Genomic DNA, 12,842 nt, shown 5'->3' on the forward strand with positions numbered 1-12,842 from the left:
GTACAGTACTGTAGAGTGTCCTGAGTACTAAAACCTCCTCACCATATAGTAACACAATGTACAGTACTGTAGACTAGAGTGTCCTGAGTACTAATACCTCCTCACTATATAGTAACACTATGTACAGTACTGTAGACTAGAGTGTCCTGAGTACTAATACCTCCTCACCATATAGTAACACTATGTACAGTACAGTAGACTAGAGTGTCCTGAGTACTAATACCTCCTCACCATATAGTAACACAATGTACAGTACTGTAGAGTGTGCTGAGTACTAATACCTCCTCACCATATAGTAACACTATGTACAGTACTGTAGAGCGTCCTGAGTACTAATACCTCCTCACCATATAGTAACACTATGTTCAGTACTGTAGACTAGAGTGTCCTGAGTACTAATACCTCCTCACCATATAGTAACACTATGTACAGTACTGTAGTGTCCTGAGTACTAATACCTCCTCACCATATAGTAACTATGTACAGTACTGTAGAGTGTCCTGAGTACTAATACCTCCTCACCATATAGTAACACTATGTACAGTACTGTAGACTAGAGTGTCCCGAGTACTAATATCTCCTCACCATATAGTAACACTATGTACAGTACTGTAGACTAGAGTGTCCTGAGTACTAATACCTCCTCACCATATAGTAACACTATGTACAGTACTGTAGACTAGAGTGTCCTGAGTACTAATACCTCCTCACTATATAGTAACACAATGTACAGTACTGTAGAGTGTCCTGAGTACTAATACCTCCTCACCATATGGTAACACTATGTACAGTACTGTAGACTAGAGTGTCCCGAGTACTAATACCTCCTCACCATATAGTAACACAATGTACAGTACTGTAGAGTGTCCTGAGTACTAATACCTCCTCACTATATAGTAACACAATGTACAGTACTATAGAGTGTCCTGAGTACTAATACCTCCTCACCATATAGTAACACAATGTACAGTACTGTAGAGTGTCCTGAGTACTAATACCTCCTCACTATATAGTAACACAATGTACAGTACTATAGAGTGTCCTGAGTACTAATACCTCCTCACCATATAGTAACACAATGTACAGTACTGTAGAGTGTCCTGAGTACTAATGCCTCCTCACTATATAGTAACACTATGTACAGTACTGTAGAGTGTCCTGAGTACTAATACCTCCTCACTATATAGTAACACAATGTACAGTACTGTAGAGTGTCCTGAGTACTAATACCTCCTCACCATACGGTAACACTATGTACAGTACTGTAGACTAGAGTGTCCCGAGTACTAATACCTCCTCACCATATAGTAACACAATGTACAGTACTGTAGACTAGAGTGTCCTGAGTACTAATACCTCCTCACCATATAGTAACACTGTTACGATTCGGCAGGCTGGATGTGGATCCTCTGTGTCAGCGAGGGATTGGTGTGGACCGTGTCGGTGGACCGGTTCTAGGGTTGCTACTGGTTTTCACCAGAGCCCGCCGCAAAGCGGGATGGTCTTGCTGCGGCGGTAGCAACCAGGTCGTATCCACCGGCAACGGCTCAACCTCGCTGACTGCTGAGAAGGCGTGGGACAGAAGGACTACGCAGAAGCAAGGTCAGACGTAGCAGAAGGTCGGGGCAGGCGGCAAGGTTCGTAGTCAATAGTAATAGCAGGAGGTCTGGAACACAGTAATGGTAAACACAGTAGAAGCTTTCTCAAGGCACTAAGGCAACAAGATCCGGCAAGGAAGTGCAGGGGAAGTGAGGTAATATAGCCAGGGAGCAGGTGGAAGCTAATTAGGCTGATTGGGCCAGGCACCAATCATTGGTGCACTGGCCCTTTAAATTTCAGAGAGCTGGCGCGCGCGCGCCCTAGAGAGCGGAGCCGCGCGCGCCAGAACATGATAGCCAGGGACCGGGACGGGTAAGTGGCTTGGGATGCGATTCGCGAGCGGGCGCGTCCCGCTATGCGAATCGCATCCCCATCATGAATGTCAGTGCAGCGCTCTCGGTCAGCGGGCCCGACCGGGGCGCTACATAGAGGAGAACGCCGCGAGTGCTCCTCACCATATAGTAACACTATGTACAGTACTGTAGAGTACTGAGTACTAATACCTCCTCACCATATAGTAACACTATGTACAGTACTGTAGACTAGAGTGTCCTGAGTACTAATACCTCCTCACCATATAGTAACACTATGTACAGTACTGTAGACTAGTGTCCCGAGTACTAATACCTCCTCACTATATAGTAACACGATGTACAGTACTGTAGACTAGAGTGTCCTGAGTACTAATACCTCCTCACCATATAGTAACACTATGTACAGTACTGTAGAGTGTCCTGAGTACTAAAACCTCCTCACCATATAGTAACACAATGTACAGTACTGTAGACTAGAGTGTCCTGAGTACTAATACCTCCTCACTATATAGTAACACTATGTACAGTACTGTAGACTAGAGTGTCCTGAGTACTAATACCTCCTCACCATATAGTAACACTATGTACAGTACAGTAGACTAGAGTGTCCTGAGTACTAATACCTCCTCACCATATAGTAACACAATGTACAGTACTGTAGAGTGTCCTGAGTACTAATACCTCCTCACCATATAGTAACACTATGTACAGTACTGTAGAGCGTCCTGAGTACTAATACCTCCTCACCATATAGTAACACTATGTTCAGTACTGTAGACTAGAGTGTCCTGAGTACTAATACCTCCTCACCATATTATAACACTATGTACAGTACTGTAGAGTGTCCTGAGTACTAATACCTCCTCACCATATAGTAACTATGTACAGTACTGTAGAGTGTCCTGAGTACTAATACCTCCTCACCATATAGTAACACTATGTACAGTACTGTAGACTAGAGTGTCCCGAGTACTAATATCTCCTCACCATATAGTAACACTATGTACAGTACTGTAGACTAGAGTGTCCTGAGTACTAATACCTCCTCACCATATAGTAACACTATGTACAGTACTGTAGACTAGAGTGTCCTGAGTACTAATACCTCCTCACCATATAGTAACACTATGTACAGTACTGTAGAGTGTCCTGAGTACCAATACCTCCTCACCATATAGTAACACTATGTACAGTACTGTAGACTAGAGTGTCCTGAGTACTAATACCTCCTCACCATATAGTAACACTATGTACAGTACTGTAGAGTGTCCTGAGTACTAATACCTCCTCACCATATAGTAACACAATGTACAGTACTGTAGACTAGAGTGTCCTGAGTACTAATACCTCCTCACCATATAGTAACACTATGTACAGTACTGTAGAGTGTCCTGAGTACTAATACCTCCTCACCATATAGTAAATATGTACAGTACTGTAGAGTGTCCTGAGTACTAATACCTCCTCACCATATAGTAACACTATGTACAGTACTGTAGAGTGTCCTGAGTACTAATACCTCCTAACCATATAGTAACACTATGTACAGTACTGTAGAGTGTCCTGAGTACTAATACCTCCTCACCATATAGTAACACAATGTACAGTACTGTAGACTAGAGTGTCCTGAGTACTAATACCTCCTCACCATATAGTAACACTATGTACAGTACTGTAGAGTGTCCTGAGTACTAATACCTCCTCACTATATAGTAACACTATGTACAGTACTGTAGAGTGTCCTGAGTACTAATACCTCCTCACCATATAGTAACACTATGTACAGTACTGTAGAGTGTCCTGAGTACTAATACCTCCTCACCATATAGTAACACTATGTACAGTACTGTAGACTAGAGTGTCCTGAGTACTTATACCTCCTCACCATATAGTAACACTATGTACAGTACTGTAGAGTGTCCTGAGTACCAATACCTCCTCACTATATATTAACACTATGTACAGTACTGTAGAGTGTCCTCAGTACTAATACCTCCTCACCCTATAGTAACACTATGTACTGTACTATAGAGAGTCCTGAGGACTAATACCTCCTCACCATATAGTAACACTATGTACAGTACTGTAGAATAGAGTGTCCTGAGTACTAATACCTCCTAACCATATAGTAACACTATGTACAGTACTATAGAGTGTCCTGAGTACTAATACCTCCTCACCATATAGTAACACTATGTACAGTACTGTAGAGTGTCCTCAGTACTAATACCTCCTCACCATATAGTAACACTATGTACAGTACTGTAGACTAGAGTGTCCTGAGTACTAATACCTCCTCACCATATAGTAACACGACGTACAGTACTGTAGAGTGTCCTGAGTACTAATACCTCCTCACTATATAGTAACACTATGTACAGTACTGTAGACTGGAGTGTCCTGAGTACTAATAACTCCTCACCATATAGTAGCACTATGTACAGTACTGTAGACTGGAGTGTCCTGAGTACTAATAACTCCTCACCATATAGTAGCACTATGTACAGTACTGTAGAGTGTCCTGAATAGTAATACCTCCTCACTATATAGTAACACTATGTACCGTACTGTAGAGTGTCCTCAGTACTAATACCTCCTCACCATATAGTAACACTATGTACAGTACTGTAGACTATAGTGTCCTGAGTACTAATACCTCCTCACCATATAGTAACACTATGTACAGTACTGTAGACTAGAGTGTCCTGAGTACTATTACCTCCTCACCATATAGTAGCACTATGTACAGTACTGTAGAGTGTCCTGAGTACTAATACCTCCTCACCATATAGTAACACGATGTACAGTACTGTAGAGTGTCCTGAGTACTAATACCTCCTCACTATATAGTAACACTATGTACAGTACTGTAGAGTGTCCTGAGTACTAATAGCTCCTCACTATATAGTAACACTATGTACAGTACTGTATACTAGAGTGTCCTGAGTACTAATACCTCCTCACCATATAGTAACACTATGTACAGTACTATAGACTAGTGTCCTGAGTACTAATACCTCCTCACTATATAGTAACACTATGTACAGTACTGTAGAGTGTTCTGAGTACTAAAACCTCCTCACCATATAGTAACACAATGTACAGTACTGTAGAGTGTTCTGAGTACTAATACCTCTTCACCATATAGCAACACTATGTACAGTACTGTAGAGTGTCCTCAGTACTAATACCTCCTCACCATATAGTAACACTATGTACAGTACTGTAGACTAGAGTGTCCTGAGGACTAATACCTCCTCACCATATAGTAACACTATGTACAGTACTGTAGACTAGAGTGTCCTGACTACTAATACCTCCTCACCATAAAGTAACACGATGTACAGTACTATAGAGTGTCCTGAGTACTAATACCTCCTCAATATATAGTAACACTATGTACAGTACTGTAGAGTGTCCTCAGTACTAATACCTCCTCACCATATAGTAACACTATGTACAGTACTGTAGACTAGAGTGTCCTGAGTACTAATTCCTCCTCACCATATGGTAACACGATGTACAGTACTGTAGAGTGTCCTGAGTACTAATACCTCCTCACTATATAGTAACACTATGTACAGTACTGTAGAGTGTCCTGAGTACTAATAGCTCCTCACTATATAGTAACACTATGTACAGTACTGTATACTAGAGTGTCCTGAGTACTAATACCTCCTCACCATATAGTAACACTATGTACAGTACTATAGACTAGTGTCCTGAGTACTAATACCTCCTCACTATATAGTAACACTATGTACAGTACTGTAGAGTGTTCTGAGTACTAAAACCTCCTCACCATATAGTAACACAATGTACAGTACTGTAGAGTGTCCTGAATAGTAATACCTCCTCACTATATAGTAACACTATGTACAGTACTGTAGTGTCCTGAGTACTAACACTTCCTCACCATATAGTAACACTATGTACAGTACTGAAGACTAGAGTGTCCTGAGTACTAATACCTCCTCACCATATAGTAACACTATGTACAGTACTGTAGAGTGTCCTGAGTACTAATACCTCCTCACCATATAAAAACACTATGTACAGCACTGTAGAGTGTCCTGAGTACTAATACCTCCTCACTATATAGTAACACTATGTACAGTACTGTAGAGTGTCCTGGGTACTAATACCTCCTCACCATATAGTAACACTATGTACAGTACTGTAGAGTGTCCTGAGTACTAATATCTCCTCACTATATAGTAACACTATGTACAGTACTGTAGAGTGTCCTGGGTACTAATACCTCCTCACCATATAGTAACACTATGTACAGTACTGTAGACTAGAGTGTCCTGAGTACTAATACCTCCTCACCATATAGTAACACTATGTACAGTACTGTAGAGTGTCCTGAGTAATAATACCTCCTCACCATATAGTAACACTATGTACAGTACTGTAGACTAGAGTGTCCTGAGTACTAATACCTCCTCACTATACAGTAACACTATGTACAGTACTGTAGTGTCCTGAGTACTAATACTTCCTCACCATATAGTAACACTATGTACAGTACTGTAGAGTGTCCTGAGTACTAATACCTCCTCACCATATAGTAACACTATGTACAGTACTGTAGACTGGAGTGTCCTGAGTACTAATACCTCCTCACCATATAGTAACACTATGTACAGTACTGTACAGTGTCCCAAGTACTAATACCTCCTCACCATATAGCAACACAATGTACAGAACTGTAGAGTGTCCTGAGTACTAATACCTCCTCACCATATAGTAACACTATGAACAGTACTGTAGACTGGAGTGTCCTGAGTACTAATACCTCCTCACCATATAGTAACACTATGTACAGTACTGTACAGTGTCCTGAGTACTAATACCTCCTCACCATATAGCAACACAATGAACAGTACTGTAGAGTGTTCTGAGTACTACTTCCTCCTCACCATATAGTAACACTATGTACAGTACTGTAGAGTGTCCTGAGTACTAATACCTCCTCACCATATAGTAACACAATGTACAGTACTGTAGAGTGTCCTGAGTACTAATACCTCCTCACTATATAGTAACACTATGTACAGTACTGTAGACTAGAGTGTCCTGAGTACTAATACCTCCTCACCATATAGAAACACTATGGACAGTACTGTAGACTAGAGTGTCCTGAGTACTAATACCTCCTCACTATATAGTAACACTATATACAGTACTGTAGAGTGTCCTGAGTACTAATACTTCCTCACCATATAGTAACACTATGTACAGTACTGTACAGTGTCCTGTGTACTAATACTTTCTCACCATATAGTAACACTATGTACAGTACTGTAAAGTGTCCTGAGTACTAATACCTCCTCACCATATAGTACCACTATGTACAATATCCTCATTACTAATACCTCCTCACCGTATAGTACCACTAAGTACAGTACTGTAGAGTGTCCTCATTACTAATACCTCCTCACTGTATAGTACCACTATATACAGTACTGTAGAGTGTCCTCATTACTAATACCTCCTCACCATATAGTAACACTATGTACAGTACTACAGAGTGTCCTGAGTACTAATACCTCCTCACCATATAGTAACACAATGTACAGTACTGTAGATTGTCCTGAGTACTAATACCTCCTCACTATATAGTAACACTATGTAAAATACTGTAGAGTGTCCTCAGTACTAATACTCCCTCACCATAAAGTAACACTATGTACAGTACTAGAGTGTCCTGAGTACTAATACCTCCTCACTATATAGTAACACTATGTTCAGTATTGTACAGTGTCGTGAGTACTATTACCTCCTCACCATATAGTAACACTATGTAGAGTACTGTAGAGTGTCCTCAGTACTAATACCTCCTCACCGTAAAGTAACACTGTGTACAGTACTGTAGAGTGTCCTCAGTACTAACACTCCCTCACTATATAGTAACACTATGTACAGTACTGAAGAGTGTCCTCAGTACTAATACTCCCTCACTATATAGTAACACTATGTACAGTACTGAAGAGTGTCCTCAGTACTAATACTTTCTCACCATATAGTATCACTATGTACAGTACTGTAGAGTTTCCTCAGTACTAATACCTCCTCACCATATAGTAACTATGTACAGTACTGTACAGTGTCCTGAGTACTAATACTCCCTCACTATATAGTAACACTATGTACAGTACTAAAGAGTGTCCTCAGTACTAATAATTCGTCACCATTTAGTATCACTATACTATGTACAGTACTGTAGAGTGTCCTCAGTACTAATACCTCCTCACTATATAGAAACACTATGTACAGTACTGTAGAGTGTCCTGAGTACTAATACCTCCTCACTATATAGTAACACTATGTACAGTACTGTAGAGTGTCCTCAGTACTAATACCTCCTCACTATATAGTAACACTATGTACAGTACTGTAGAGTGTCCTGAGTACTAATACCTCCTCACCATATAGTAACACTATGTACAGTACTGTAGAATGTCCTGAGTACAAATACTCCCTCACTATATAGTAACACTATGTACAGTACTGTAGAGTGTCCTCAGGACACTGTACAGTATGCAGTACTATAGAGAGAGTATACAGGACACTAGTACCATGTGCAGCACTATATAGAGTATACAGGACACTAGTACCATGTGCAGTACTATAGAGAGTATACAGGACACTAGTACCATGAGCAGCACTATATAGAGTATACAGGACACTAGTACCATGTGCAGTACTATAGAGAGTATACAGGGCACTAGTACCATGTGCAGTACTATAGAGAGTATACAGGACACTAGCACCATGTGCAGTACTACAGAGAGTATACAGGACACTAGCACCATGTGCAGTACTATAGAGAGTATACAGGACACTAGTACCATGTGCAGTACTATAGAGCGTATACAGGATACTAGCACCATGTGCAGTACTATAGAGAGTATACAGGACACTAGTACCCTGTGCAGTACTATAGAGAGTATACAGGACACTAGCACCATGTGCAGTACTATAGAGAGTATACAGGACACTAGTACCATGTGCAGTACTATAGAGAGTATACAGGACACTAGCACCATGTGCAGTACTATAGAGAGTATACAGGACACTAGTACCATGTGCAGTACTATAGAGAGTATACAGGACACTAGTACCATGTGCAGTACTATAGAGAGTATACAGGACACTAGCACCATGTGCAGTACTATAGAGAGTATACAGGACACTAGTACCACGTGCAGTACTATAGAGAGTATACAGGACACTAGTACCATGTGCAGTACTATAGAGAGTATACAGGACACTAGTACCATGTGCAGTACTATAGAGAGTATACAGGACACTAGTACCATGTGCAGTACTATATAGAGTATACAGGACACTAGTACCATGTGCAGTACTATAGAGAGTATACAGGACACTAGTACCCTGTGCAGTACTATAGAGAGTATACAGGACACTAGCACCATGTGCAGTACTATAGAGAGTATACAGGACACTAGTACCATGTGCAGTACTATAGAGAGTATACAGGACACTAGTACCCTGTGCAGTACTATAGAGAGTATACAGGACACTAGTACCATGTGCAGTACTATAGAGAGTATACAGGACACTAGCACCATGAGCAGTACTATAGAGAGTATACAGGACACTAGTACCATGTGCAGTACTATATAGAGTATACAGGACACTAGTACCACGTGCAGTACTATATAGAGTATACAGGACACTAGTACCATGTGCAGCACTATAGAGTGTATACAGGACACTAGTACCCTGTGCAGTACTATAGAGAGTATACAGGACACTAGTACCATGTGCAGTACTATAGAGAGTATACAGGGCACTAGTACCATGTGCAGTACTATAGAGAGTATACAGGACACTAGTACCATGTGCAGTACTATAGAGAGTATACAGGACACTAGTACCATGTGCAGTACTATAGAGAGTATACAGGACACTAGTACCATGTGCAGTAATATAGAGAGTATACAGGACACTAGTACCATGTGCAGTACTATAGAGAGTATACAGGACAGTAGTACCATGTGCAGTACTATAGAGAGTATACAGGACACTAGCACCATGAGCAGTACTATAGAGAGTATATAGGACACTAGTACCACGTGCAGTACTATATAGAGTATACAGGACACTAGTACCATGTGCAGCACTATAGAGTGTATACAGGACACTAGTACCATGTGCAGTACTATAGAGAGTATACAGGACACTAGTACCATGTGCAGTGCTATAGAGAGTATACAGGACACTAGTACCATGTGCAGTACTATAGAGAGTATAAAGGACACTAGTACCATGTGCAGTACTATAGAGAGTATACAGGACACTAGTACCATGTGCAGTACTATAGAGAGTATACAGGACACTAGTACCATGTGCAGTACTATAGAGAGTATACAGGACACTAGTACCATGTGCAGTACTATAGAGAGTATACAGGGCACTAGTACCATGTGCAGTACTATAGAGAGTATACAGGACACTAGCACCATGTGCAGTACTACAGAGAGTATACAGGACACTAGCACCATGTGCAGTACTATATAGAGTATACAGGACACTAGTACCATGTGCAGTACTATAGAGTGTATACAGGATACTAGCACCATGTGCAGTACTATAGAGAGTATACAGGACACTAGTACCCTGTGCAGTACTATAGAGAGTATACAGGACACTAGCACCATGTGCAGTACTACAGAGAGTATACAGGACACTAGTACCATGTGCAGTACTATATAGAGTATACAGGACACTAGCACCATGAGCAGTACTATAGAGAGTATATAGGACACTAGTACCACGTGCAGTACTATAGAGAGTATACAGGACACTAGTACCCTGTGCAGTACTATAGAGAGTATACAGGACACTAGCACCATGTGCAGTACTATAGAGAGTATACAGGACACTAGCACCATGAGCAGTACTATAGAGAGTATACAGGACACTAGTACCACGTGCAGTACTATAGAGAGTATACAGGACACTAGTACCACGTGCAGTACTATAGAGAGTATACAGGACACTAGTACCATGTGCAGTACTATAGAGAGTATACAGGACACTAGTACCATGTGCAGTACTATAGAGAGTATACAGGACACTAGCACCATGTGCAGTACTATAGAGAGTATACAGGACACTAGTACCATGTGCAGTACTATAGAGAGTATACAGGACACTAGTACCCTGTGCAGTACTATAGAGAGTATACAGGACACTAGCACCATGTGCAGTACTATAGAGAGTATACAGGACACTAGTACCATGTGCAGTACTATAGAGAGTATACAGGACACTAGTACCATGTGCAGTACTATAGAGAGTATACAGGACACTAGTACCATGTGCAGTAATATAGAGAGTATACAGGACACTAGTACCATGTGCAGTACTATAGAGAGTATACAGGACACTAGTACCATGTGCAGTACTATAGAGAGTATACAGGACACTAGCACCATGAGCAGTACTATAGAGAGTATATAGGACACTAGTACCACGTGCAGTACTATATAGAGTATACAGGACACTAGTACCATGTGCAGCACTATAGAGTGTATACAGGACACTAGTACCATGTGCAGTACTATAGAGAGTATACAGGACACTAGTACCATGTGCAGTGCTATAGAGAGTATACAGGACACTAGTACCATGTGCAGTACTATAGAGAGTATACAGGACACTAGTAACATGTGCAGTACTATAGAGAGTATACAGGACACTAGCACCATGAGCAGTACTATAGAGAGTATATAGGACACTAGTACCACGTGCAGTACTATAGAGAGTATACAGGACACTAGTACCCTGTGCAGTACTATAGAGAGTATACAGGACACTAGTACCATGTGCAGTACTATAGAGAGTATACAGGACACTAGTACCATGTGCAGTACTATATTGAATATACAGGACACTAGTACCATGTGCAGTACTATAGAGAGTATACAGGACACTAATACCATGTGCAGTACTATAGAAAGTATACAGGACACTAGTACCATGTGCAGTACTATAGAGAGTATACAGGACACTAGTACCATGTGCAGTACTATAGAAAGTATACAGGACACTAGTACCATGTGCAGTACTATATAGAGTATACAGGGCACTAGTACCATGTGCAGTACTATATAGAGTATACAGGGCACTAGTACCATGTGCAGTACTATAGAGAGTATACAGGACACTAGTACCATGTGCAGTACTATATAGAGTATACAGGACACTAGCACCATGAGCAGTACTATAGAGAGTATATAGGACACTAGTACCACGTGCAGTACTATAGAGAGTATACAGGACACTAGTACCATGTGCAGTACTATAGAAAGTATACAGGACACTAGTACCATGTGCAGTACTATATAGAGTATACAGGGCACTAGTACCATGTGCAGTACTATAGAGAGTATACAGGACACTAGTACCATGTGCAGTACTATATAGAGTATACAGGACACTAGTACCATGTGCAGTACTATAGAGAGTATACAGGACACTAGTACCCTGTGCAGTACTATAGAGAGTATACAGGACACTAGCACCATGAGCAGTACTATAGAGAGTATACAGGACACTAGTACCATGTGCAGTACTATATAGAGTATACAGGACACTAGTACCATGTGCAGTACTATAGAGAGTATACAGGACACTAGTACCCTGTGCAGTACTATATAGAGTATACAGGACACTAGCACCATGAGCAGTACTATAGAGAGTATACAGGACACTAGTACCATGTGCAGTACTATATAGAGTATACAGGACACTAGTACCATGTGCAGTACTATAGAGAGTATACAGGACACTAGTACCCTGTGCAGTACTATATAGAGTATACAGGACACTAGTACCATGTGCAGTACTATAGAGAGTATACAGGACACTAGCACCATGTGCAGTACTATA

The 12,842-nt window shown here is 41.0% G+C and overlaps 1 protein-coding gene across 4 annotated transcripts in view; it reads right to left on the reverse strand.

Annotated features, from left to right (window-relative positions):
- The window catches only part of GBA2 (glucosylceramidase beta 2), a 192,648-nt gene that overhangs the window by 40,091 nt on the left and 139,715 nt on the right, over positions 1-12,842 (reverse strand). The window lies entirely within an intron of this gene.

This window comes from Hyla sarda, unplaced genomic scaffold (assembly GCF_029499605.1).
Source record: "Hyla sarda isolate aHylSar1 unplaced genomic scaffold, aHylSar1.hap1 scaffold_230, whole genome shotgun sequence".
NCBI classification, from domain to species: Eukaryota; Metazoa; Chordata; class Amphibia; order Anura; family Hylidae; genus Hyla; species Hyla sarda.